Raw genomic sequence first — 27,856 nt, forward strand, 5'->3', positions numbered from 1 at the left:
GCGTCATCAGATACGGATGATACATGTTAAAAGGAATAAAGGATGTAAAACCATGAGAATGAAACAGGAATGATAAGATGAAATTGAAAAGGAGGCAAATAGAACTTACAGAAAAATTTTTTAAAACTTAGAATTTAATATTGTTTAAAAACCTTTTTAGGTCCCCACATAATAATAGATGGCCTGGGTAGCAAACCCTAGCCAAGGGTGCCTTACGAGCTCCTTACAAGGGGCAAATCACTGCCAGCCACAAGCCCCATGTGGTTTCTGGGTCTGCACGGGTGGAAGAAGGAAGCTCCGGGCAGCATCAGATGGGCCTGGGAACAGTGGAATCCCACACAGCTCCAGGTTATTCTCCATTGTTCACTCTGTATTACCAGGGAGCCCAGCGGGGCCAACTGGAGGAAAGTGCCTGGGTTTTGCCCAATGCAATCGCATGTAATCGAGAGCAAGGGGTCCACAGCTGGAAGGGCCCAAGAGTCTGGAGCTGTCTATCTCCTATAAACTCTCAAAACTCACCCATCTGAGTGCCTGTCCAGGCCAGGGCCCTACCCCGACGAGAAATTCCTGGGAGTAGAATCAAAATCAGTCAAGACAGGCATGACAGAGACAAGAGAAAAAGAAGGTCAACACCAGGCCAACAAATCTCTCTGTTATGGACCAGATAGTAAACATCGTAGGCTTTGAAGACCAGACGATCTTGCTGCTACTACTCAGCCCTGCGGTTATAGGGGAAAAGCAGTCACATATAACATGTAAATGAATGGGCATGGCTGTGTGCCAATAAAACTTTATTTATGAACACTGAAGTTTGAATTGTATACAGTTTTCATGTGTGACAAAATAGTACTCTTTTGTTTGTTCCAACCATTTAAAAATGTGAAAAGCATTTTTAGTGCACAGGCTATACAATACTGTTGGTGGGCCACAGTTTGTTTTCTGTCTCCTGGTGTTGACAAAAGAGGCTTTGAGAAAAAGATGCAGGAAAACTCAAGACAGGAAGCCATGCTGCTTTTGGACATTACCAAAAACAGCAGAAGAGGGAGCCCCACAAAGGTAGAAGAGCCCTCCTACACCAGCCACATCCTAAAGGCTCCGGCAAATGAATTTCACATGAAAATAAGCAACAGAAAATATCCAGCTCAAATCCCATACAAAACTATTACAAGAAAAAGGTCCTAAGAAGGAGAATAACCTCCTAACAGACAATAAGAGCAGACACAAAGATGTGGCCATCGTGGGGCTCAGAAGGCCCAAAGTGCAGCCTCAGAAGCCAAGTTTCCCTCTGACCTTCCCTTGCCCTCCTGTCTCTCACCCGTCATGCTCCCCTGAGGGAAGCCATAGAAACTAGAATTCCTCCTCTCCCGAGGTGAGTCATAAAAACCAGAACCCCTTTGCCTGAAGGCCAGCCATAAAGCCTAAAAATATGACTCTAGCCTCCCCCTGCTTTTCTGTGTAACAGCTGGCAATAAAGAAATTAAGACCCTCGTTGTAGAGGGACCCTACCCTATGCCCAGGAGGAGGGAATGTGGCACAGAGAGGCTGAGAAAGATCTGAACACAGAGGACTCGCTGAGTTTCCCCACACCGTCTATTGCATTCAATCAGGCCCTTTCTATCCAATCACAATTTGACATGACTGGCTGTGCTTCGTCAAACCTAAGCATCGAAATGCACAGTTCACCCTGTATCTTTGGGTGTTCATTCTGAAGGTTCCCACATCACATAAAACTATGATCAAATAAATCTGTTACACTTTTCTCATGTTAATCTATCTTTTGTTATAGGAACATTGGTATGACCCTTATGATGGAGAAGAAAGTGATTACCCCCTTTCTGCCCCTGCAGCCACAAAACAGATCAAAACCTATTTCAGAACAAGCTAACAGACTCTAAGAAAATTATGTAAGACATGAAAGTATGTGAATTGTTACAGCAATCAGAAAAGAATTTAAAAATTTAAAAATGCATTTCCGGAGAAAAGACTAAACAACAAATAAACACAACATGTAATGCCCTAAGAAAAACAGAAGGTGAAAATGAAGAAAGTTTTGTTTTGTTTTGTTTTGTTTTTTGTTTGTTTGTTTGTTTTGGAGACAGAGTCCACTCTGTTGCCCAGGCTGGAGTGCAGAGGCACAACCTCAACTCTCTGCAACCTCCACCTCCCAGGCTCAACCAATTATTCTGCTTCAGCCTCCTGAGTAGCTGAGATTACAGGCATGCACCACCACGCCTGGCTAATGTTTTTTTTCTATTTTTAGTTGATAATGGGGTTTCACCATGTTGGCCAGGCTGGTCTCGAATTCCTGATCTCAAGGGATCTGCCCGCCTCGGTGTCCCAAAGTGCTGGGATTATAGGCGTGAGCCACTGCGTCCAGCTGACAATGAGGAAAGTTTTAAAAGTAAAAAAAGTGAAAAAAAATCTGTCAGAAAAAGTGGAAAATATTGAAGATAGGCAAAGGCGATAGAACATAGGAGGTCCCAAAGAAGATACCAATGCAAAGAAGAAAGACTGAATACTAAAAATGATAAGAACTATACCAAATTTTTAATACTGAATTGTAAAAGGATTTGAAGCTGCATATTGAAAAATTATACCACACACTTGAAAATATTGACCCCAATGGCAAAATTACTAAACTTAAAAAAAAAAGAAAAAATCCTTTGGACATTATATTGGTTACCTAAGGCTGGCATAACAAAATACACAGCCTGGGTGGCTTAAACAAGATAAATTTGTTTGCTCACAGTTCTGAAGGCTGGAAGTCCAAGATCAAGGTGTTAGCAGGGATGATTTCTTCTAAGTCCTCTCTCCTTGGCTGCAAAGGGCCATCTCATCCTATCCTTGTATGGCCTTTCCTATGCACCTGCATTCCTGATGTCTCTTCCTTTTCTTTTAAGGACACCAATCATATTATATTACCAGCCCCTCTTATGGTCTTAATTACCTCCTTAAAAGCTCTGTCTCCACATACAGTCACCCTAGGGATTAGAGCTTCAACTTACAAATTTGGGGAGGATGCAATTCAGTCTATAACAGATATCCCAAACAAGTGTGTAAAGTGTAAGGAAAAAAAAATAAATTATCATCACGCTTGTCAACAGCAATGCTTTACGCTATAAGAAAATGAAATCACACATTATTAATATGTAATATTTATATATAGAAAGAAAGAAAGAAAGAAAGAAAGAAAGAAAGAAAGAAAGAAAGGAAGGAAGGAAGGAAGGAAGGAAGGAAGGAAGGAAGGAAGGAAGGAAGGAAGGAAGGAAGGAGAGAGAGAGAGAAAGGAAGGAAGGAAGGAAGGAATGGAGGGAGGGAGGGAAGGAAAAGAGAGCAAGAGAGGGAGCGAGGGAAAAGAGAGCAAGAGAGTGAGGGAGGGGGAGAGAGAGAGAGAGACAGAAAAGAAAAAGAAAGAAAGAAAGAAAGAAAGAAAGAAAGAAAGAAAGAAAGAAAGAAAGAAAGAGAAAGAAAGAAAGAAAGAAAAAGAAGGAAAGAAAAAGAAAGAAAGAAAGAAAAAGAAGGAAAGAAAAAGAAAGAAAGAAAGAAAGAAAGAAAGAAAGAAAGAAAGAAAGAAAGAAAGAAAGAAAGAAAGAAAGAGAGGAGGGGAGGGGAGGGGAGGGGAGAGGAGGGAAGAGCGAAACTCCTGAATTTTTAAATAGCCAAAGATAAAAAACATTTTATGAAACTGTAATCTGCTAATTAGAGACTGCAGTGTGCTATGATAGCACCACTGTGCTACAGCCTGGGCAACAGAGCAAGACCCTGTCTCTGAAAAAAATAAAATAAATAAGAAATTAGACACAGCTCAAAAGAGAATTTGTAAACTGGAAATTATATCCAAAGATATTGCTTAGGGGGCATAACAGAAAGACAAATTAAAAATATGCAAGAGAAGTTAAGAAAATGAAAAATAAAGCCCAACATATATTCATTCTAAGTTTCAGAATTAAATATTAGAGTAACAGCAAGACAGCAGTATTTAAAGAATATTTAATAGACTAAGAAATAATGGCCAAGAATTTTTCAGAGTTGAGGAAGCACTATAATATATTAAGCAAGAGAAATAAGTTAAATTCATACACGATGAAATACATAGATGAAATTCATAAATAGATTAAATTCATACATAGATGAAATCGTGAAAAAACAGATTATCCACAAAAGAATGTCAATAAGACTGACAGGAGTCTTTTTAATAACAATGGAACACAGAAGAAAGTGAAATACCTTCAATGTGCTAGAAAATAATTATAGATTTAAAATCACAAATCCAGTGAAACTACCAAAAATGAGGTAGAATAAAGGCACTTTGAGATAAACAGAAATTGAGACTGTTTGCCACCAAACTTAAAAGCACATTTAAATGATGTACTTCAGGAAGAATGAGACACTCCCAGAAAGAAAGTCTGAAATGCAATGAAGTTAGGCAACTAAACAAAACGGTAAACATATGACTAATCTAAATACATATTAAGCAGATACTGATAATTGCATAATCTGTGAGGTTAAAAACAGAGATTGATTCAAAATATTGTATCCCAGCAGCACACAAGCTAGCAGTGATCAGTGGAGAAAAACCATTCTAAAACAAGGCCACCAATGGATATGTTAGGAACTGAGCTGCACAGGAGTTAGGAGCTGTGGGCAGGCGAGTGAGCGAAACTTCATCTGTATTTACAGCCACTCCCCACTGCTCACATTACCACCTGAGCTCCACCTCAGATCAGATCAATGGTGGCATTAGATTCTCATAGGAGCGTGAACCCTGTTGTGAACTGTGCATGCAAGGGATCTAGGTCGCATGCTCCTTCTGAAAAATCTAATGCCTGATGATCTGTCACTGTCTCCCATCACCCCCAGATAGGACTATCCAGTTGCAGGAAAACAAGTCAGGACACCCACTGATTCTCCATGATGGTGAGTTGTATAATTATTTCATTATATATTACAATAATAATAGAAATAAAATGCACAATACGTGTAATGTGCTGGAATCATCCTGAAACCATTCCCCTGCACCCTGGTCCATGGAAAAACTGGTCCCTGGTGCCCAAAAGGCTGGGGACCACTGTCCTAAAATCTTTGTGTTATTCAGAAGGATGGTAAATAGTCCTCAACTATAAACAATTTCCAAGATAATCATTAAAAGAGTAGAAGTATGATACACATCTCCCAAAGCTGTAAAGAAAAATAAATGGAATACAAAAGCAAATGAAAAATTGTAGTTGACACTGTCCTTTGAGCAAACACAGGTTTAGAATTAGTAAATCCATAAGCCTCTTGAGATTTTCCATGAGGGCTTCTGATGATATTTGACTGTTTGGAAGAGGCATGAGAGTGGCTGTCTTTTTGATAGACACAGATGACAATTAAATGGAAGGAACAATTCCTTAGGCATTCCTACTTGGAGCTGTAATTTATGAACATTTGATACATCCCTGGTTAATCAAATATTTTGTATTAATGTTTAAATCTGCACCCAATTTAAAAGTTCCATGGGTAGCTTCAGCAGGGAAAATGGACTTTAGATGGTTACATCCTTCTCTCCACCACCCCATCTCCTGCCCCTGAGTCCTCAATTGCCCCCCTCGCTGTCTGAACAATGCTTGTGGGAGCACCTGATGGCCAGCCAGGGCAGTGCTCCCGTGTCCAGGACGGGGGCTACTAGTGGAGACTGCTTAGATCTTTTAACAGTGAGAAAAGATATTTTATGTTTGGAATTTAACAGAGATTTTGGTTGATAGCATGAGGGTTCCCTTTAGCCCTCCCAGATCCTCTATTTCAATGAGAAAATTTCCCTAACCATTTCTCCCCAGTCACAATTTCTCTGTATTTTTCCAAAATTTCAACCGAGTTGTATGTTGTTTTCTTCAGTTTAACATTGTAATTTTGGCAGATAATTTGTTTGGCAGATTTTACCAAGAGGTTCTCATTTCTTTGGTTCTAGAGAACAGCCACAAAAGGTCAAATTCTCGAGTCTTTCTGACCAACTGGATGCCACAGTTGTTGACAGACTGCCGCCTAGAAGTAAAAGAATTCAAAAGAAATCACTCATTTCTGCATCTCAACAGTTACAAAACACCAACAACCCCCAAATTACAGGGTATTATATAAGTCAATGAACCAAGCATTTGGGATTCTATGGTACTGGCTTCCTGGCCTGACCATTATATAACTATTATCCATAGCATAATTGAGGTGCTGTATATTTGAAATAAATGATAAAAAAGAATGCTGTAGATTATCCATTTTTCTTAGCCAATTTTTCCAAGAAGACACAGCCCACAGGGCCCTGGAAAGCTAACCTAGGCCTCCTCCATTTTTTCGCCAGGCCATTTAGACTTTCTCCTGAACTGACTACTGCCACGAGGGAGGGTGGAGATGGGAGGAGCTGGTCCCAGTGGGTGGACACTGTGTCAAGTTGGGAGGAGGCTCTGTGGCCTCCCCACAAGAGAGGCACCTTCTCTCTGTAGTTCCACCCACACCCTTTAGAGGGAGCAAGGAAAGGAAGCAGTCAGGGAATGGGGGAACCCCACTGGCCTGCAGGGCAGCCAGTCAGTGGGCAGACATAGGGGCCACAGTGGGCCAGGGTTCCCCACTCTTAGGGGCAGACATAGGGGCCATAGTTGACTGGGTGGGGGTGGGGGGCCAAGGAGGGTGCAAGGTGGAGGGAGAAAAAGCAATTCCCACAGGATGACCTGCAGATCCTCCAAGCATCTGAAGATTGGGAGGGACCGAACATTTCACCCAGCTCAATCATTCTCGCCTCCCCATCCAGAGTTCAAACTTCTGATAAAATATTCAGTTTTAGCTCAAATACTTCCAATGTCCTGGCTGCTCCCATCTGGGGGGCCACTGGGATAGCAGAGCTTGAGAGGTTTAAGACTTGAGGGGATTAAGAAATGGAGCCAGGCTGCAGCAGTCCTGGGAAGAAAAGAGAGCAGAGGGAGTGGATGTGGGAGGAATCAGGGCTTCTGCCGTAGAAAAGGAAGTGGATTAGGAAAGTGTTCCAGAGCACGGGTATTCCCAATGCCCGAGGGACAATGGGTAGGGAAAGACACAGGCCTCAGGATCCCAGGTCAACTGTGTGGCTGCCAGGATGCCCTTGTGGTGTTTTCCAGCCTGGAATATGGGTAGCCCAGGGCCTCTTTCTGTTTCTTCCACACCCCTGCAGAGGCACAATGAGGCTCATGTGGCCAAGGGCTCCAAGAAGCCGTGCAGCTGTGACTTTTCAGGGGAGGTGTTGCCAGCAAAGGCATGACACCCCCCGTGGGGACAAAGGTTGCCAGGACAACCTCTGCAAGGATGACCTCTCCCACAACCGGGGTCTGAAGGGGATAACAGAAGGTCTCTGATGGGTACAGGTGATGTGCCTGGGAAGAGAAGTGTGGTGTATGCTAGGCCACTGCCTCTGAACCCCCAGCACGGGGGCTACTGTGGTACATGGGAAATCCACCAGCCAACTTGGCTTCAAGATGCTCAACCCTTTTCAGCTCCCCCAATGACTGAGCCGCTGCCTCAGAAAGAACTTCAGGTCTTTCGAGTGCACCCAGGTGAGTGGGGAAGACAGAGGGAAAATGAGTCCCTTGTTCCCATGAGACCCAGAAAAGTAGCAAGGGGTCTGTTAGTCCTAGAATGGCAGAGGTGGGATGGGATCTGAGGTCCTGCATCCTCAGCTTTCTATCTGTTTGTCAGAGATACAGTGACATCCCCTGTGCCTGCAACTCAATGAGGCACCATATAAATAATAAAAAGGGGAGGGAGAGGTTGAAGATGCAAGAAAAGATTTAAGTTCTTCTCTTTCTCTCTTCTCTCTTCATGAGAAGAAATGTAAGATTTGGATGAGGAAGACTGGAACAGTCAGGAGTAGGAGGAATGGTTCCTGTGGAGAGAGTGGAGGTCAAGCCATGAATTTGGGAGATGGTTTAAAGCTTGAAATTGAATTGCTGGATTGAAGAACCAAGCTATTATTCTCTCCATATGAATATAAATTAAAATTTTCTGTGAAGAGAGAATGAATGGAAACCAGCTGACATATTCAGTACCCTGGGGTAAACAGAATGTGATAGAAGTATGTTGGAAGCAAAAAAAAAATGCCCAGTGGAAGAAAGAGATAGGTTAGTCTACTCTTCACCATCCCTACCCACTGAGAGTTACTGACTGCTCCTTTCCGGACAAGTGTGGCTGATAATGCCAGGAAAAAAATATGAATAAATTTACCCAAATAATAATACATTGGAAGAGTGCAACAATTTTAAAGGAAAAATAATAGAGGATATCAAATTCCAACAGAGGCAAAAATATTGGCACAAATGAGTCAATAAATTTAGTCTAATAGAAATACAGGAGGGTGTCACCAATGAGAATAAGAAAGCATTAAGAAAACAGAGCAGGAAAGCTTAGGTATGAAACTTAGTTGAAGTAAAAAATACAACAAATGAAAAATAGCAAAAATTATATAACTTAGGGAATGGTATAACTTGTAACACCAGATACAGAAAAGTCTTAAAGGGAGAAAGGATAGGACAGATTAAGTAGCGGTAAAATTTTAAGGCAATATGAGAATTAAAAAGAAATGCAAGCATTCAGATAAGTAATAGGCAGCTCAAACAAGAGTGAAAAAGTGAAGAGGGGAAAATATTTGAAGTAGTTCAGATCAGTTTCCCAGAATGAAAAGACTGACCTCAGATTTAAAGGACTCATAGAGCACCACAAAAGAGAATAAGGAAAACCTCACCTACACACACACTAAACTGAAATGTAAGAGTATAAAAAAGAAAAAAAAAAACCGAGAAATTCCAAAAACCCACAGAAAGAAAGACAGACAGGCTATACAAAAGAACAAGAATCAGCTTGACATCAGCTTTTTTAACAGCAACACTGGATGCAAAATAACTGGAATCATTTTCAACATACTGATGGAAAAGAACTTAAAAATGTAGAATATTATATCCAGCCAAACTATCATTCAAATCAGATGAGATGATAAATGTCCTCAGGCACACAAGTGCTTTGAAGACTTTATAGAAAAGCTCACGTTGAAAATAGTTTTGAAAAAAAGTACTTAACTAAAAAGTGAGGCAAATTCAAGAGATATTCCAAGAAATTCTTGAAGGAAAAATGACTTTATACCTTAGTATGAGTTGATTGTTGTCTTTACAAATTGCTAAGACTAACAAGAAAAAATAATATCCTTATAACTAAGAATTAAAAGTTAGTTAATGCCAATATTAATGGGTTGGCAGAGGATCGCAAGAACAAAGGATATGAGAGCATACTAAAGTTCTTGTCTTATTGGAAGATATTTGTAGACATCAAACTGTTTTAAAAGAAGCTCAAACCTAAGACCTGTAATTAGAAAACTTCTAGAAGAAAACAGGGGAAACACTCCAGAATGTTGGTCTAGGCAGAGTTTATGGTTAAGACCTCAAAAGCATATGCAACAAAACCAAAAATAGACAAATGGAACTATATTAAACTAACAAGCTTGGGTACTTCAAAGAAAACAACAAAGTGAAGAGACAACCTGTCTCTTTGATCATCTGAATATTGGCCAAACTTCATCTGATAAGGGGCTGACATCCAGAATATACAAGGAACTCAACTCAACAATAACAAAAAAATAATAATAATAATTCCATTAAAAACTGGGCCAAGAATCTGAATAGACATTTCTGAAAAGAAGATACACAAATAGCCAACAGGTACTGAAAACATGCTCAACATCACTAATCATCAGGGAAATGCAAATCAAACCCACAATGAAATATCATCTCATCCAACTTAAAATGGCTATTATAAAAAAGTAGAGATGCTAGCAAAAATACGGAGAAAAGGGAACCCTGTACACTTAGTAGGAATGTAAATGAGTACAGCCGTTACGGAAAACAGTATAGAGCTGTCCCAAAAAAACTAAAAACAGAACTACCAAATGATCCAGCATTCCCACTACTGGATATTTATGCAAAGGAAAAGAAATCAGTATAACAAAGCACTGCCATGTTTACTGCTGTGCTTTTCACAACAGCAAAGATATAGAACTAAACTAAGTGTCCACCAATGGATGAATGGATAAAGAAAATGTGGCCTACATACACAATAAGATACTATTTAGCCATAAAAAAGAATAGAATTTTGTCATTTGCAATAACATGAATGGAACTGGAAGTCATTAAGTGAAAAAAGGCAGGCACAGAAAGATAAATATCACATGATCTCACTTAAATGGAGGAGCTAAAAATGTGGACCTCATGGAGCTAAAGAGTAGAACGATGGATACCAAAGGCTGGGAAGGATGTATGTGTTGCAGGGTGGGGTTGGGGGTGCGGGATAAGAAAGGAAAGTCAATGAGTACAAACATACAATTATGTAGAAAGAGTAAGTTCTAATGTTTAATGGCATAGTAGGGTGACTATAGTTAACGATGTATTGTATATTTCAAAATAGCCAGAAAAGGCTTTGAAATGGTTCCATCACCCATGGTAACTACTCGAAGTGGTGGATATCCTACCTTAACCTGATCATTACCTACTCTATGCATGTACCAAAGTATCCCATGTGCCCCACAAATAAGTACAAATCTTATACGTCAATAAAAAAGAAAAATTAAAAGAAAAGAAATAGACTGGGTGGGGCTGGTGGCCCTACCACCTATACTGGCTTCAGCATTGACTTGACCCAGTGGTGCTACCTGCAAAGAGGCGCCTGCTCAAAACTGCAAAGCCCGAGTGGTTTCCCAGTCCCTCTCCCTGGCCCTTTATGAGACTCCTCCTTCCATCTCCCTTGTGCGGCCCCATAGGGCTTGCTGGGGTCAGCACCCTGCTCAGGTCAGCCTGTAATGTCCAGACACTGTTCCCAAATCAGAACTTGCATTCCTTGACCATCTTCCATCAGTGATCTGAGGAAAGTTAAGTCACAGTGAGGTTAAAAAGTCAACTGCATTTTAAGAGATTAGTAGCACAGATGAAAGGGACTAACAGGCCCCTTTCTGTGTGGGGACGCTTTCCTTAATTACCTCATTCAATCCACAGAACCACTATTAGAGAAGAAGAAATGCCTGCTATTAAGGGTTAAGTAACTTGCCCAAGGTCACCCACGTCTAAGTAGCTGAGGGGAGATTCAAATTCCATCTCTCTGATTCCACAGCCTACGTTCTTTCCAGATAAATTTCCGAGAGACAGAATGAGTGAGAGGACTCTTTTTCAGGATGGAAAGGCTCTTCGTGTATCAGTGACTTCCGGTTCACAGTAGTTTGCCTCCCGTAGCCCCTTACTTCGTCCGCAGTGAAATCAAGGCATGGGATTAGTGTTGCAGCCACATACCACTCTCTGGCACCCCAGGGAAATCTCTGTAACAGAGTCTTTACTTGGAACAGGGGAATGTGAGTTGGCACAAGAAAAGCACAATCGCAAATCACGAAAGTGCCAGCCCCGAGTGCTTGCTACATCTTGGCTGGTACACAATTTCCTTTCTGGAGTGCCCACTTGAGATGCTTGCCAGCAGGTACCAATGAAACCTGGGTAACTCATAACAGCTTCTGAGGGAAAATGGGAGGATTTAAATCAGTGCAGTACATTTAGTTGTTGCCATATAAATGTTCTCAAACAAAATGCTAACTTTGAGATTATTGAGAATTAACTAATAATATACACTACCTTTGCCAAACAAGATAACTTATCCCTTGGGGGTAAAAATAACAAACTTATTAAATATAATGGCTGCATGCTTTTCATGAAATGAATTAGATTCTCAAAGTACAGGCAATAAAATAAAGTCATGGATAGACTTGAGAAAATTTTAAATGATGTAAAAAATTAAATATTCCATCTAAATCGAGTTATGTTAATACAATAAAACTAAGCTGTGGGGATTTAGTGAGGGAAGTGGAGTTTAGAATCTCACATAAGTTCCCAGTTAAAACTCTAAGACATATGTCACATTATTTACTGTTTTCAAATTTAATATATCTTCAGCTAACCATGATATTCAGAGACAGGAATGTCATAGTTCTCTGAATTCCCTGGTTAATATGGTTAACCAGAAACCCTCCTTGAGTTCAATCCATCTTTTTGAAAATCTTTCAAAAATTTTTCCTTGTTTTCTTGTCCTAGTAAATACAATGTACTCACCAGAAATCTTTATTCCAGAACCTCAGAATTATTGTACCATATTGTTTGTAGAAAGTCTCTGAGATAGGGCTGAATTTGTAACAACCCTGGAACACAGCCTGTTGCTTTTTAGATAAGTGTCTGATAGGAATACATTGAGTTGTGAGTAAACTCTTCCAAGTAGAAATGTGGGAAGTAAAACCAAGGGATCTATTTGAAGTTTCAGTGAGTTCCATCTCAGTAAATCAAGGCCCCCTCAAGTTTTCCAGTTCAATTAAATACACATTGACTAAGCACCTACTTGACATGGAGGCTTTAAAAAGTAGGTATAATCCTTGCATGTGAGCAGCTTAGAGACCAGGATGAACAAATAGCTGTCATTGAGACTGTCACGTAGAAGTATATCAAATACAGTCAGGATAAGAATTAAATTGGATGAAGGATTAAGAAGGAAGAATGGGAAACAGTATTAGAGCAGATGGCACTTGGATTAGTCTAGAAAACGTGTAAATTTCTGGACAGAGCAAGGAAGGGGGAGAGGCCATTCTGGAAGAAAGTAATAACGTTGATAAAGACATCTAGATAGAAGTATCTAGATGGCACTTACAGAAGTAGTAATTTATCCAACCATGTAGACCAGAGTGTGTGGTGTGAGATGCAGACTGGATGGCTGTGATGCCAGAAATGGGGACTGGAATGAGTTAGTGAAAAGCTGAGTATTTCATGCTAATGCAGCTTGTCTGAATTTAGTGAGCACTGGCAAGCTATCAATAGCTTTCATGCCAGAGAATGGAGAGATTCAATTTGTGTTTGGGAAGGTCATTCTGATAAGAGTGTGGCAGATGGCTTGGGTGGGGCAAGACTGGAGACCAAAAGATGTATTGGGCTATGGCAAGGGGCTGTTTAGAGATTACGAGCATCTGGACTAGGGCTGCGGCAGCAAGGATGGAAGGGAAGAGAGAGATCAGGGCACCTTTTTGAAGTAAGATCAAAAGGACTTACCAATTGCCTGATTTAGATGGCAGGGAGCCCAAGTGGGTAGATGGATAGTTTTACTTCCATCAAATAAGGAAGACAGAGGATGAAGAGGATTAGAAATGAGATCATGAATTTGAATTTGCAGTAGGTAAATCTGAGGCTCCCAGAGCATGTTTAAATAGAGATCTCTAGGAGGCAGTTCAATCATGAATCCCAAAAAGAGCATCTTAATACCACGTTTAATGACTCAGACAAGTTTAATGGCCATGTAATACTAAATAACACAAATATTCAACATTAAATATATAATATGCAAATAAACACTGAGAGACCACAAAACCCATTTGTCACTCCCAACTGAGAAGTCTGAAGATGTATGTGGTGCTTGTTTGCGATCCAGGCCTCAGTTTCCCCACTATTTCAAGGCTCCACTGAACCCCTCTCTAACTTTACCCGAGCAGAACCCCAAGAAACAACTGCCTTTGCTGGCTCCAATTGATCTCCCAGTTGAGGTTCAAACTTAATTGATTCCTTAACAAGGAATCACTTCTGTTTTTATGGAAAACATGGCGAGCCAGTTATGTGTTCTGTTTAGTGGATTTCATCTTTCTCCGTCTTTCAGGTGCTGACTATGTGCAGCTCCCCAGTCAGTTCTTCAAGTCCTGCAGATACCCAGCCTCTAGCCAACTCTGCTTCTTTCTATAGTGCATTCTGTATTCAGACCCATTAGACTCCTTGGGTTGTGGAAGTCATCCCCCTGTGTCTGCTGAGTTCAAGCTCAGCTCCGTGCCTGGGTACGGCCCTTACTACCAGTGACCACACAGATGTACTAGATTGTTTGCTGGCTTAAAAAAAAAAAAAAAAAAAAAAGCAGCTTTCTTATCTGAGCATACAAAGGAGTTTTATCCTAAACATTTAAGCACTGTGTATAATCAAATTACCCATAAAAAATAGGGAGGGTCTTTTCATTATTGCTTTGGTTGTGCTGTTAAATCGCTTTGAAATGAGATGCAGTGAACAATGGGATTCCTTCAAGGATTCTGCCATAGCGGCTGCCGGGATAGAGCACATTGGAAAATTGATTCAGTGTAAAACAAGATTTGTTAGGAGATGGAGACTGGTGAAGCCAAGGACAGAAGATCACTGGCTGAATCACTTGTTTTCTTGTCATGACTCCAATTCAGTGGATTTCAATCCTGGCTGCAGATCAGAGTCACCTGGACAGATTTTGTTTTTCCCAAAAATACTGTGCCTGGGCTCACAGTCCCAGAAATTCAGTAGGAACCTCCGCCCCCCAACCCATGTGTACTTTTAGAAAAGGCATCATTCTGGCGCCTTTTACTGCTGACACATGAAAGACTAGTGACCATAAACATGCTTTCAGTTAGGAAACGTGAATACCCAGAGTATACAGGAAGGAGCGGGGAATGTGGCCTGGATGGCATGGGATGGACTCTAGGAAGCACCCTGACACCTTTCAGAGACAACCCTCACTGCTCGAGGGTTTCCTGGGTGTTTCTGAAGCTGCAACTGGGATCAGGCCTTAGTTCACATGCCTCAAGTACAATGTAGTCCTTCCTCCCCCTCTCTCCCCATCTAAAAAATATCACCAAATCTACTCAGAGACACAAGTACACCTGTAGGAGGGAGGTGGGTGGAGGCACATATCCGCAACCCTGGGCTAACAAGGCCTAGGGGTCACTGTAGTGGGTCAGGAGCTGTGAATGTTGCAAGGAGGACTTAACCGGAATAACAAGGGGTGTTGGGTCCCTAGGGCTCGTCCCTCTTTCCCCATCCAAAGTTCTGTCATGGAAATGATGAATGAAGGCATGGGACCGTTGCTGAGAAGCCCTCTTAGCTGGGGACAGTGACTCCCAGGGCCACCACCAGTGAGCACGCCTGGGACCCAGGGGAAGGGAAGCAGCTCTAGGACCTCGACTCTGAGGACATGCAGATCCTGCTCCCAGTGGTCCCAAGCCTCCAGTTCTGATCCCTATCTGTTGACAATCTGGACTCAGCTCCACTGTTACAAAGAACCATCCCCTGGGCAGGCACCGTGATTCACGCCTATAATCCCAGCACTGTGGGAGGCCAAGATGGGTGGATCTTTTGAGGCCTGGAGTTCAAGACAAGCCTGGGCAACACAATGAGACCCTATCTTGAAAGAGAGAGAGAGAGAAAGTGAAAGAGAAGGAAGGAAGGAAGGAAGGAAGGAAGGAAGGAAGGAAGGAAGGAAGGAAGGAAGGAAGGAAGGAAGGTTGGTTGATTTAAAAAGAAAAAGAAAACACAACCATCCTCTCCAACCAGCCCCAGTGAAGTGTATCCTGCCCATCCAAACAGGATGAGGCAAAGTCCAGCAGGCTTGAGCCGACAAGGTTCAGGGGCGAGGCACAATAGGTAGAGTCGTGTTCCTCAGCATCCTCTCCGAAGCCTCTGGGCTAAAAGCTTTATATCTTGATATCATCCAACGATGTAAAATATCACTTCAACTTCCATGAAGGCCAAGTTGGCTCTGTGAGCTCCTATTTCTGCAAATTTCTCAAGTGGTTTCCTAGGGCCCTTTAAGGGAGCCCACAGCCTCTGCATGTGACCAGTCATCTCTTCATTAACCAGTTTAGATTCCCTTAAACCCATTCTTAGGTTTTCTTTTGGGTTGTGTGGTTGTAGATATCATCTAAAAGTTTGGGAAACTGGTTCTAAGTGGGACCAGATAGGCCTCAGAGTTCAGTCCAGTCGAGAGAAGGGGCGTAAGGGGAGGGAGTGAAGCCATTCAGAGTTAGAAAGGCCTTAGAGAGTACTTGGCCCAGTCTTTCATTTCGGAACAGAGGAAACAGAGACTTAGAGAGGTTAAGGGTTTGTCCAGAATCACTTGAAGTATTGATAGCAAAAATAGGGCGAGGACTTCAGGAGCCTAACTGTCCACCCCAGGTTCCTTCTGGTTAAAGCAGCACATGTGGTTTCCAAGGAAATCAGTCAACTCTTCAGCAGGAGGAGGTGAGGTTGCAGAGCAGAGGTTACTTACGGTGGTGCAGGCAGATACACCATCGTAGCCACAGGAAACGAGTGCTTCAAATGGGGCTGCTACAGGAACAAAGAGCAAGGACACTGGCGTTAGAGGTAGCATAGGACAGCATGTCACAAAGTGACAAATGCATGGCCTATGCAGCAGGTGCTTTGGGAGTTGAGAAGAAGCAATTACCGGGCATAGGTGGATGGAAGTTATTGGGTAAGTTTCATCTTCCAGTTGGCAGGGCATGAATGTGTCATGCTCACTAAGGTTTACGCTGCATTTTTACGTGATACTACCCAGGCAGCAGAATGGAATTTAATAAAAAATGAGAATCGTAGTTGAAAAGGCTTCAGTATATTTTGCATTTACAACTGCATTTCAGAGGTCTGATTTTTCTGTCTAACCTGATAGACACAAAAGCGTATTGAGTTCTGTGAGTTCTATTTACAGTTTTGCATTAATGATGATTAATAACGTCTGCTATTTAAGTCAGATTTTGTGGAATGAGTATGCAAAGAATGAGCTGTTGGAGCAGCAACATGATTTCGTTGTTTTTTTCACCACTGCATTTATCCATTCTTTAATTTTTTTTTTTTTTAATTATTTGAGACAAGGTCTCACTCTGTTGCACAGGCTGGAGTGCAGTGACATGATCACGACTCACTGCAGTCTCAACTTCCCATGCTTGAGCAATCCTCCTGCCTCAGCCTCCAGGGTAGCTGGAAATATAGGCATGCACCACTATACCCAGCTAATTTTTTTAAATTTTCTTGTAGAGACGTGGTCTCATTATGTTGTCTGGGATGACATTTATCCATTCTTAATCATCTCTTCATTTTCACACAAAGCCAAAGTTCTCATTATTATTGGGGCAAAATTTTCCCCCAAGTTTTCCCCATAGTTAGAAGTCCTTCCTTCCTTCCTTCCTTTGTTCCTTCGTTCCTTCGTTCCTTCCTTCCCTCCCTCCCTCCTTTCTTTTCCTTCCAGTTTGCCTTCCTTCCTTCCTTCCTCCCTCCCTTCCTTCCCTCCTTCTCCTTCCCTCCTTCCTTCCCTCCCTCCCTTCCTTCTTTTCCCCCAGTTAGAAGCCCTTCCTTCCTTCCTTCCCTCCCTTCCTTCTTTCCCCCGTTAGAAGTCCTTCTTCCTTCCTTCCTTTCCTTCCCTCCCTTCCTTCCTCTCCCTCTTTCTTCCTTTCACTCCTCTCCCCTCTCCTCCCCTCCCCTCTCCTTCCCTCCCCTCCCCTCTCCTCCCCTCCCCTCTCCTCCCCTCCCCTCCCCTCCTCTCTCCTCCCCTCCTCTCCCCTCTCCTCTCCTTTTTTCTTTTTTTCTCTTTTCTTTTCTTTCTGAGATGGAGTCTTGCTCTGTCACCTAGGCTGGAGTACAGTGGCATGATCTCGGCTCACTGCAACCTCCGCCTCCCAGGTTCCAATGATTCTCGTGCCTCAGCCTCTGGAGTACCCGGGATTGCAGGCGCGTGCCACCACGCCCGGCTAATTTTTGTATTATTAGTAGAGATGGGGTTTCACCACGCTGGCCAGGCTGGTCTTGAACTCCTGACCTCAGGTGATCTACCCGCCTCAGCCTCCCAAAGTGCTGGGATTACAGGCGTGAGTCACCGCGCCCAGCAGAAAAGTTTCATTTTAACATGCAAACACCTCAACAAAGCCAACTGAGTCTACTTCTAAAAAGCCTCCCAGACGTATCCCTTCCTCTCCAGTCCTGCTGGCCACTGCCCTCTCCCAAATTCTCATGCGCACTTAACATTCATTTTACAGCAACAATCTCCTAAGTGGTCTTTTTGCCTCCAGGAAAAAAAAAAAAATAATAAGCAACTAAAACAATTAAATTCCTAAAAGCCAATAGATTATATATTCTGCACTGCACAGGTGTAAATTCTGTGCCACATATTCAAGGCCAGAGCACAGTCTGATGTTATAGCCTGGCAGAAATTTCAGAAATGGGTGTTCCTTCAAGGAAGGTTTAAATTCTGCTGTTTGAAGTCCAGGAATTTTACCTGGCCTTCTTTGTACTCAGATGACCAACCAGCACTGGAGATTTACTAGCCCGTGTGCAAATTTCTGTCAACCTACCAAGCTTCCCACTCATCATTAGAAATCCCACACGCTACAGAGAGAAGGCAATTTGCAGATAACTTGAAAACATAAGAAACCCAAATACAAATCACTTAATCAGAGAAAACATTGCTCTCTTAAATTTAAACAAACAGTTTTTTTTTTAAGCCAAGATGTACTTATTGTCATTTCCAGAATTACTCTTGTAAGTATCTGGTTATCATAACCACAGAAAGACAGCTTATTAGTTTTAACTGCTGGATAAAAGCATGTAGCATTTTCAAGATTTCTGGTTTCACCCTTTTAACCCAAAGAGTAACTATAAATAGATGGTAAAGTCTGGGATTTCCACAGCTAAGTGCTGCTATAAATAGTTTTAAACATTTTCCCACTTCATGCTTTCAAAAAGAACATTCTCCACTTCCTTTCTTGGATAACCTCTGGGAATAAAGCGAATCACATTCAGAATTTTATTGAGGGAGTTTAACAAAACTCTTCTAATGAACCTTTTAGCAACTCTAAACATTTCTCAGATGCTGAAAAAACTGGGAATAAAATGATTTAACAAATGTGTTAATTTAAATTGGTATTTACACTGAAATAGGTATTTTTGAGAAATGCATTTAGAAACGCATTTCCTTTAGTAACCACCAGCAAAGTGGTTACTAAAGGAAAGAAATATATTTCTTTCAACATTCCTTCTATGATAACATCTAGGGGTGTGAATTCATGCTTGTTGTCAGGTGTCCAGACTGACCTTTTTCTTAGGGAATATTCATAAGACAGACACAAAGAGACACAAAGATCCTTGGTTCTTTGTGAAATCCCTGCCATGGAGCGCTTTCCCGAGGGACACGCCTGTAACCGTCAGAGTGAAGCCAGTGCTGTGCAGGACCGGCCCATCTCTCCACAGCAGAAAGATTCCTAATGCCTGCCTTCTAGCAACCTCTGCTGGTAGTTATTTCTGACTGGGAAGAAAGTAGAATTAGCCAGTCTTCCCCATGGCAGGAAAATTAAGCAAAGAAAAAACACCCATGAAACAGGTCACATCAGTGAAACTCATGTTTCTGTTTTATATTTTAATGAAAAGGGACAATGGAAGGATTATAAATGATTTTTTAAATATTCGTGTTTTCTTAAAAAATAGCTATTTTTTGAGCAGTTTTAGGTTTGCACAAAAGGTATAGAACATTCCCATGTATCCCTTCACCTTCAGTTTTCCCTATTTTTAATATCTTGCAATAGTGTAGTACATTTGTTACAAATGATGAGCTAATATTGATATATTATTATTAATCAAACTCCACATTTTACTTTAGGGCTCACTCTTATGTTGTACATTCTATGGGTTTTGACAAATGTATAATGATACGTATCCACCATTATAATGTCAATGAGAATGATAGTTTCACTGCCCTAGAAATTCCCTGTGCCCCATCCATGCATCGTCTTTCACCACAACCCCCGGCAACCACTGATCCTTTTACTGTCTCCGTAGTTTTCCAGAATGTCACATATCCGGAATTCTACAGTATGCAGCCTTTTCAGATTGTCTTCCTTCATTCCGTAATATGCATTTAAGGGCTCATCCATGTCTATACATGGGTTGATAGCTCATTCCTTTTTAGCACTGAATAATGCCCATTGTCTGGATGCACTGGAGTTTATTTTCCGATCACCTCTACTCAAAGACATCTTGGTTGTTTCCAAGTTTTGGCAATTATGAATAAGGCTACTATAAAAATTTGTGTGCAGGGTTTTGTGTTGACAGGAGTTTTCAGCTCTTTGTGATATATGCCAAGGAATATGATTTCTGCGTTGTATGGTGAGAGTAGTTTTAGTTTTATAAGAAACTGCCAAGCTGCCTTCCAAAGCATCTGTGCGATTTTGCATTTCCACCGGCAACGAGTGACAGTTCCTGTTGCTCCACATCCTCGCCAGCATTTGGTGGTGTCAGAGTTCTGGTGTTAATTGTTTTAGTTTTTCAATATGTTTTTGTCTACTAGGTACGTAGTGGTATCTCACGGCTGTTTTGCTTTGCATTTCTCTAATGATAAATGTTGTTGAGCATCTTTTCATGTGTTTATTGTCATCTGTATAGTTTCTTTGGTGAGGTGTTAAGATCTTTTGTCCATTTCTTAATTGTTTGCCTTCCTATTATTGAGTTTTAAATGTTTTGTGTATATTTTAGATATCAGTTTTTATCTTTTATAAACTTTGCAAACATAGACTTTTTTCCCCTAAATTCTGAATATAGTCGATATCTTAAAAACAATCCTTCTTCTTTGTTTCCTTCATTCATTTAGTCATTCAGTCAGCATTTGTTATGTAACCTACTACAAATACTAGGTGCCAAGAGTACAGGATAAAACGACGGTCCTGAAACTTAAGGAGCTCACCCTACAGTAAGGAATGTTAAGAAACAATAGATATGCTGCAAGAAGCATCACAGAAACCTTGAGCACATTATGCTAAGTGAAGTAAGCCAGTCACAAAAAGACAAATATTCTATTATTCCACTCATGTAAGGAGCCCAGAGTAGTCAAATTCATAGACAGAAAGTAGGGCAAGGGTTGTTAGGGGCTGTGGGGAGGTGGGAGTTAGGGGTTGTTGTTTAGGGGGTGCAGGGTATCAGTTTTGCAAGATGAAGGAGGGTGACTGTACAACAACATCAGTGTGCTTAGTGCTACTGAACCCTACACTTAAAATTGGTTATGATAGTAAATTTTAAGTTATATGTATTTTGCCACAAAAATAAATTAATTTAAAAACTAACTGTTATGCAGAGGTGTGGATAAATGGCACAGGAAAACAAGTACAGGAGTGATTAAACTTCTACAAGATGTATATACTCATATAGATCACTATATTAAATAGGGCAAGAGCTTCAGGTCAGTTTGTCTTTATTCTTTAAAAGGTTTTTATATGTAAGTGCAAAAGATGAGACATAGGGAATGGCACACTAGAATCTATACTAGGGACAGAAGTGGAGTAAAAAGCAAAGTGAATGCTTTGAAGATCTAAAATCTGAAAATTGAGCAAGCTTTCTTGCATCCAACATGACAGCAGAGGGTCAGTTGAACAAATCCGTGTCCAAAAGAAAAAAAGGCAAGCCATTTGCTTAGTGGAGGAAAACTTTTCCTAATTAAAAACAAAATCCCAACCTTGAAAGAGCCACAGATCTTATCATGATCTTACTACCATTACACCAACATTCATGTCATTAAAAACAATTATCTGGAGCGATTATCCAACTATAGACATATATATGGGCAAGAACTAGAAGAAACCAGAGGATTAAGAAAATAGTTTGACACTGATATATTCATCGAATATTATACTTAGTGTCCTCTGTATGCCAAGCACAGTCCTGGGTGTCAGGGACACAACAGTGAACAAAACAGATAAAACTCCTTGCCCTCATGTAGTTTACATGCTAATGTGGAAGACAGAAGAGAAACCACACAGATAAGGGTGGTTCAAAGATGACTTCCAACAATTCCTCGAATTGCTGCACACACTTGTCACTCTCCTCAAGAGGCGGAATCTCTTTTCCTTTCATTTGTATCTGGTTGGCCCTGAGACTTGCTCCAACCTATAGGATATGATAAAGTGCAGACATGCCTTTTAGAGGACTAGCTCCTGAGAGACCTCACAGCTTCCACACTCCCTTGCTTGAAGCCTAGAGCCATCAGGTAAGAAGTCTGGCTGTCCTGCCGGAGGGAAGAGACTCAGCCAGCCCCCAGCTGAAGTGCAGATGCCTGAGTGAAGCCAGGTGGGTGTCCCAGTCCCAGCTGAGCTTCCAGATGAAGGCAACAGAGTTGTGACTCCCACTGGCACCATGTCCAGCAGAAGGACCATCCAGCTGAGCCCAGTCAAATCACAGAATCTTGAGAAACCATATGTCATTGTTTTAAGCCCCTAAGCTTTGGGGCAGTTTGATATGCAGCTAATTGAAATAATAGGCTAAATGTAGTATAGGTTCATTACTGATAGCCCAGGGCAGTGCTAGAGCCTGTGAGTATTGGCTCACAAGAGGCAATACATTTTCAGGAGTTTTGTGAGCCATTATTAAGAATTACATTATATAAGCTTATATTATACACATTTTAACAAATAATATTCAAATATGTGTAACTATTTTACTACTGTCTGTTCTTGAGGTTATTTGCATGCACTGTGTCTGCATGGTAGAAATATGATGTCACGGTATGCTACTGTGCATCTCTTCCCACCTCTGTTTTCAGCCATGGTATGAGTATTCACACCATGGAAATTGGCAAGCTCTATAAATCAGAGCTTGATTGTTCTGTTGATTATCTGGACTTAAGAAAATGATGGAGAAAAATGTTACTGTAGATTAAACTTAAAAGTGTATTATGGCCAGGCGCGGTGGCTCATGCCCGTAATGCCAGCACTTTAGGGGGCCAAGGTGGGTGGATCATGAGGTCAAGAGATTGAGACCATCCTCGCCAACATGGTGAAATCCTGTCTCTACTAAAAATACAAAAATTAGCCAGGCACAGTGGCACATGCCTGTAATCCTAGCTACTTGGGAGGCTGAGGCAGGAGAATCACTTGAACTTGGGAGGTGCAGGTTGCAGTAAGCTGATATCACGCCACTACACTACAGCCTGGCAGCAGAGCGAGACTCCGTCTCAAACAAACAAACAAACCAACAAAAAGCGTATTACGTCTATAACTCCTACATTATGAATAGCACAAGAATTTGAGGAAATATTCTTCCAGAAAAGCGTCATTCAATTCAGGAAACAAATGAGATTTCAATACACATCTTTGTCATTTTACTTTGGTCTTCCTCATAAACATAAACAAATGCAGCAATCAACATTCATGCTGGAACTGTATTCACTTGACAATTGAAACCAGAGGTTGGCTACAAGAATACTGCAAAAATTAACAAAAATGCTCTATGAGAATTAATTGGTTATTTGGAACTTATAAGACATACAGTACAGAGTCATGGGTTTTTAAATATATATACATATATATATCTGGGGAATAAGCTTATTATAAATTTTACTGATAGAAGAGGCATCAATTTATAAATAAAAATTATATATATATGTCTTCCCCTGCCCTGCTCCAGTCCCCCCACCCCTGCTCCAAAGAACCAGTGGTTAAACAGTTACCAGCATACGTCTGGTTATTTCTCACTGCAGTACAAACTAGCCTATCTCTAGCCTATCTTCACTGACACATTAGTAAATCAAACAGAGTGACTTCACCTCGTTGGTTTCTACTTCATCTCTTGTCAAAACACATTTTTATTATGTTTCATGTGTTTTATTTTCAGCATATTACATCCTTCTCTTGAGAAGCCTGGTGGAAGTATTTCCTTAGTGGTAGGGGAGGTGGTGTTCTGGATTTCAAAGCATTTCCAGTGATGCTGTGCCACGTTACATTCTAAACAGCCACTTCTCACTCCCCTTCCTAGCGCCTCTGGGCCAAACTTTTGCTCTCTGACTCCTGAGAACTGAGGGAGCCTCTTTCTCTATAAAAACAGTCTTATTCACCACATTCAGGGCACTGGGGTCTGGACAGTCATTCCCAACAAGGTCAGTCTCTATGACTCTATCAATTAACATATCTCTGGACCCTACGATGGGTTTTTGACAGTCTAAGAGATTACTCACATGTATTATATCAATAGACATTCAAATAAGCATAAAAGAATAAAAATAAGTAAGATATAAATGGGGGTGTAAGGCATTACATCTATTTTACACATGAACCTGCAAATCGGGCAAGGCTCTGGGGGCTGGTTCCTTCGGTTGACCTGCAGGCTGGTGGTGGGATCATTTACGGGCTCACCCCCTCACATGTCTGGTGCCTGGAGTGGGAAGACGCAAGCATACAGAGTTGAAGGGAAGAATTAAACCATTTGTAATTTTATTTTTTTTAATTTCCCACACTGCAGTGATGTACATACTTGAAATTTAGATAAGTCCAATTTACCTATTTTTCTCTTTTATTGTCAGTGCTTTTGGTGTCATTTCCAAGAAATTACTGCCAAATCCAATGTCATGAAGGTTTTCCCTGGTGTTTTCTTCTATGAGTTTTATGGCTTTAGCTTTTACATTTAAGTCTTTGACTTATTTTGAGTCCATTTTTGTATGTGGTGTAATGGAAGAGTCCAACTTCATTCTTTTGCATGTGGATATCCAGTTCTCTCAGCACCATTAATAACACTACCCTTTCCCTGGAGAGGGACTTTTGGAGCCCTTGTCAAAAGTCAATCGATGATATATGCAGTGGCTTATTTCTTGGCTGTCTTCTCTATACCATTGGTTTCCCTCTCTGTCTTTAAGCCAAGACCACACTATTTAATTACCATGGTTTTATAGTAAGTTTTGAAATCAGGAACTGTGAGTCCTCCAACTATAGTCTTCTTTTTCAAGATTATTTTAGCTGTTCAGGGTTTCTTAATATTCCATATGACAGCCAGGTGGAGTAGTACACACCTGTAATCCCAGCTATTCAGTAGGCTGAGGCGAGATGATTACTTGAGCCAAGGAGTTCAAGTCCAGCCTAGGCAACATCGTGGCACCCTGTCTGAGAGAGACAGAGAGAGAGAGAAAGAGAGAGAGAGAGATTTTCTGTAAACTTTAGGATAGGCTTTTCTGTTTCCATATACAGGCCAGGCGTGGTGGCTCACTCCTGTAATCCCAGCACTTTGGGAGGCCGAGGTGGGCAGATCACCTGAGGTCAAGAGTTCAAGGCCATCTTGGCCAACATAGCAAAATCCTGTCTCTACAAAAATACAAAAACTAGCCAGGCATGGTGGTGTGTGCCTATAATCCCAGCTACTCGGGAGGCTGAGGCAGGAGAATTGCTTGAACCTGGGAGGCAAAGGTTGCAAGGAGCTGAGATCGCACCATTGCACCCCAGCATGGGCGACAGAGCAAGACTCCATCTCAAAAAAACAGCCAGACTTCTTAATAGCCATTGAGAGGGATTTCATTGAATCTGTAAATCCCTTCAGGTAGTATTCCCATTTTAGCAATATTGTCTTCCAGTACATGCACATGGGGGTAATTCTTCATTGACAATTTCAATATTTTGGGGATTTTCAGTGCACAAGCCTTTCACCTCTTAGGTTAAATGTATTCCTAAGGATTTTAGTCTTTGTATCGTAAATGACAGTTTTTAAGTCTCCTTTTCAGGTTGTGATTGTGAGTTGCAGAAATGTAACTGATTTTTTCTATGTTGATTTTGCGTCCTGCAATTTCGCTGGACTTGTTGATTGGCTTTCATTCAAAAATGTATTTTGTCTTCATTTCTGAAGGATATAGTTGATGCACATAGAATTCTGGGATGATAGAGTATTGTTGGAGGAATGGGGTTTGGCTGCTTTTTTTTTTTTTTTTTTGAGGTGGAGTTTCACTGTCTCCCAGGCTGGAGTGCAGTGGCACGATCTCGGCTCACTGCAAGCTGTGCCTCTCGGGTTCACGCCATTCTCCTGCTTTAGCCTCCCGAGTAGCTGGGACTTCAGGCTCCCGCCACTATGCCCAGCTAATTTTTTGTATTTTTTTAGTAGAGATGGGGTTTCACCGTGACAGCCAAAATGGTCTCGATCTCCTGACCTCGTGATCCGCCTGCCTCGGCCTCCCAAAGTGGTGGGACTACAGGCATGAGCCACTGTGCCCGGCCTGCTGCTTGTGTTTTAATTTCAGCACTTAAAAGATGTTCCACTGTCTTCTGGCCTCCATGGTGCCAGTGAGAAATCTTCAAATTTTTCTTCCCCTGTATGTAATCTGTTGTTTTCATCTACCTGCTCCCCACCCCTCTTCTTCTTTTCCTCTTGCAGTTAGATTATCGTGTCTTGGCACAATATTTTTCATGTGTATCTTGATTGGGGTTCATGGAAGTTTATGTTTTTCCCTGAATTTGGTAAGTTTTAAACATGCCATTATGTTTCAAATAATTTTTCCACACCTATCTCTCTTCTCTTCTGGGGCTCCAAAGACATAAAGGTGAAACGTTTTGATATTATCCCACAGGTCCCTGAGGCTCTGCTCATTTTGTTTTAAATCTTTGTTCTTTCTCGACTTCAGACTGGATAATTTCTATTGATCATTTTCCATTGTTTCTCTGACATCTCCATTCTACTATTAAGCCCATCCAGTGAATTATCTTCTTGCACTATACTGTATTTTTCAGTCCTAAAATATTCATTTTGTTCTTTTTTATAGTTTTGATGTTCCTACTGAGAACTCATTTCCATTTTTTCATTTATTTCAAGGATAGTTATAATAGCTCTTTAAAGACTTTGTGTGCTAATTTCAATATCTGGGTCATCTCATGGTTGCCATTTGTTGATTGTCTTTTCCCTGGGGAAATGGGAATATTTTTCTGGTTGTTTGTATATCAAGTAATTCTGATATCTATCTTGGACATATTATTATGTTGAGCAGCTCTGGGCTCTGTGTGATCATGCTGATTTTTTGTGGTTTGTTTTAGCAAGCAATCAGCTTGTTTTGGTTCAGACGACAAGTTCCTTTTTGCTTTTTGTGGGCAGTGTTTTCTATCTCAGTTTTCCAAGCCTTTCTTATGCTTCTCTGGGTCTGTTCTGTGCACTCACAGCTCTGGATGAGCTGGAGAGTTGGCTAGATTCATACACACAATTAGGGGATGCCCTTCTCCAATGCACTGCTGAGATGTCCCCTACATGGTCTGACTCCCAGGAGCCCCTTTTCCCAGTTCCTCTGACCATAATCATAGTTTTCTCTTGGGGTTTCGGCTGCCCCTATCATCACCACAGTAGTATAGCTGTGCAAGGTGAGCGCTGCCCTTGTGGCTGGACCAGACAGAAAAAAGGAAGAAAAGAAAGGTAAATAGGGACTTCCCATCCCCTGCACTCTTGACTCATTTTTCTGTGGTCAGAAAGGAAGGGTTTCTTTCTCTTTTTTTTGAGACAGAGTCTTGCTCTGTCACCCAGGCTGGAGTGCAGTGGCATAATCTTGGCTCACTGCAACCTCCGCCTCTCAGGTTCAAGCGATTCTCATGCCTCAGCCTCCGGAGTAGCTGGGATGACAGGCACACGCCACCACACGAGGCTAGTTTTTGTAGAGACAGGGTTTTGCATGGCGATTCTCAAACTCCCTGTCTGAAGCAACTCTCCTGCCTCGGCCTCCCAAAGTGCTGGGATTACAGGAGAGAGGCACCATGCCTGGCTGAAAGGAAGGGGTTCTCTTAAAGTTTCTGCTCTGTGTGTCCACTGTGAGGCTCTACAGTTCATGTTGCAGGCCACCCTCGTGTGGAAGGCAAAAGATGAAGAAAGAAAAAAAACTTGGAAACTCACTGATATTGGTTATTCTTCAAGTTTTTCTCTCCCCTGCTGTTGTTTACTTTTCAGAGTCTTCAGGTAGATGCCTTTGTTCTCAAAGTTTGTTGTAATCAGTGGAAGAGATACGGACTGAAATATTCTTGTTGAATTTAGAAAAGAGGTCTGGTCAATCTCACTTAATGGGCTGTTAGCTCCAAGAAGGCATACACCATGTCTGTCTTCTCCCATGTGATACATGGTAAGGTCAAAATAATTGTTAAATTAATTAATATTGGGCAAAGAAGAATGAACAATAAAATATTGAAGTACATTTTTAAATATTGAAGTAGATTTTTAAAAACTTTAATTTTAGGTTCAGGGGCATATGTACAGTTTTGTTACAC

The 27,856-nt window shown here is 41.4% G+C and overlaps 2 long non-coding RNA genes across 2 annotated transcripts in view; both read right to left on the bottom strand.

The window, feature by feature from the left end:
* Positions 1 to 27,856, bottom strand: part of LOC103886595 — an 89,157-nt gene that overhangs the window by 43,964 nt on the left and 17,337 nt on the right. The window lies entirely within an intron of this gene.
* Positions 22,854 to 27,794, bottom strand: LOC108587140. Its single transcript, XR_004185728.1, has 2 exons — positions 27,489 to 27,794; positions 22,854 to 24,739 (listed from the first exon to the last, which is right to left on the bottom strand). It is a non-coding gene; the product is annotated as an uncharacterized LOC108587140 (long non-coding RNA).

The sequence above is a fragment of the Papio anubis genome, chromosome 8 (assembly GCF_008728515.1).
Source record: "Papio anubis isolate 15944 chromosome 8, Panubis1.0, whole genome shotgun sequence".
Classification (NCBI taxonomy): Eukaryota; Metazoa; Chordata; class Mammalia; order Primates; family Cercopithecidae; genus Papio; species Papio anubis.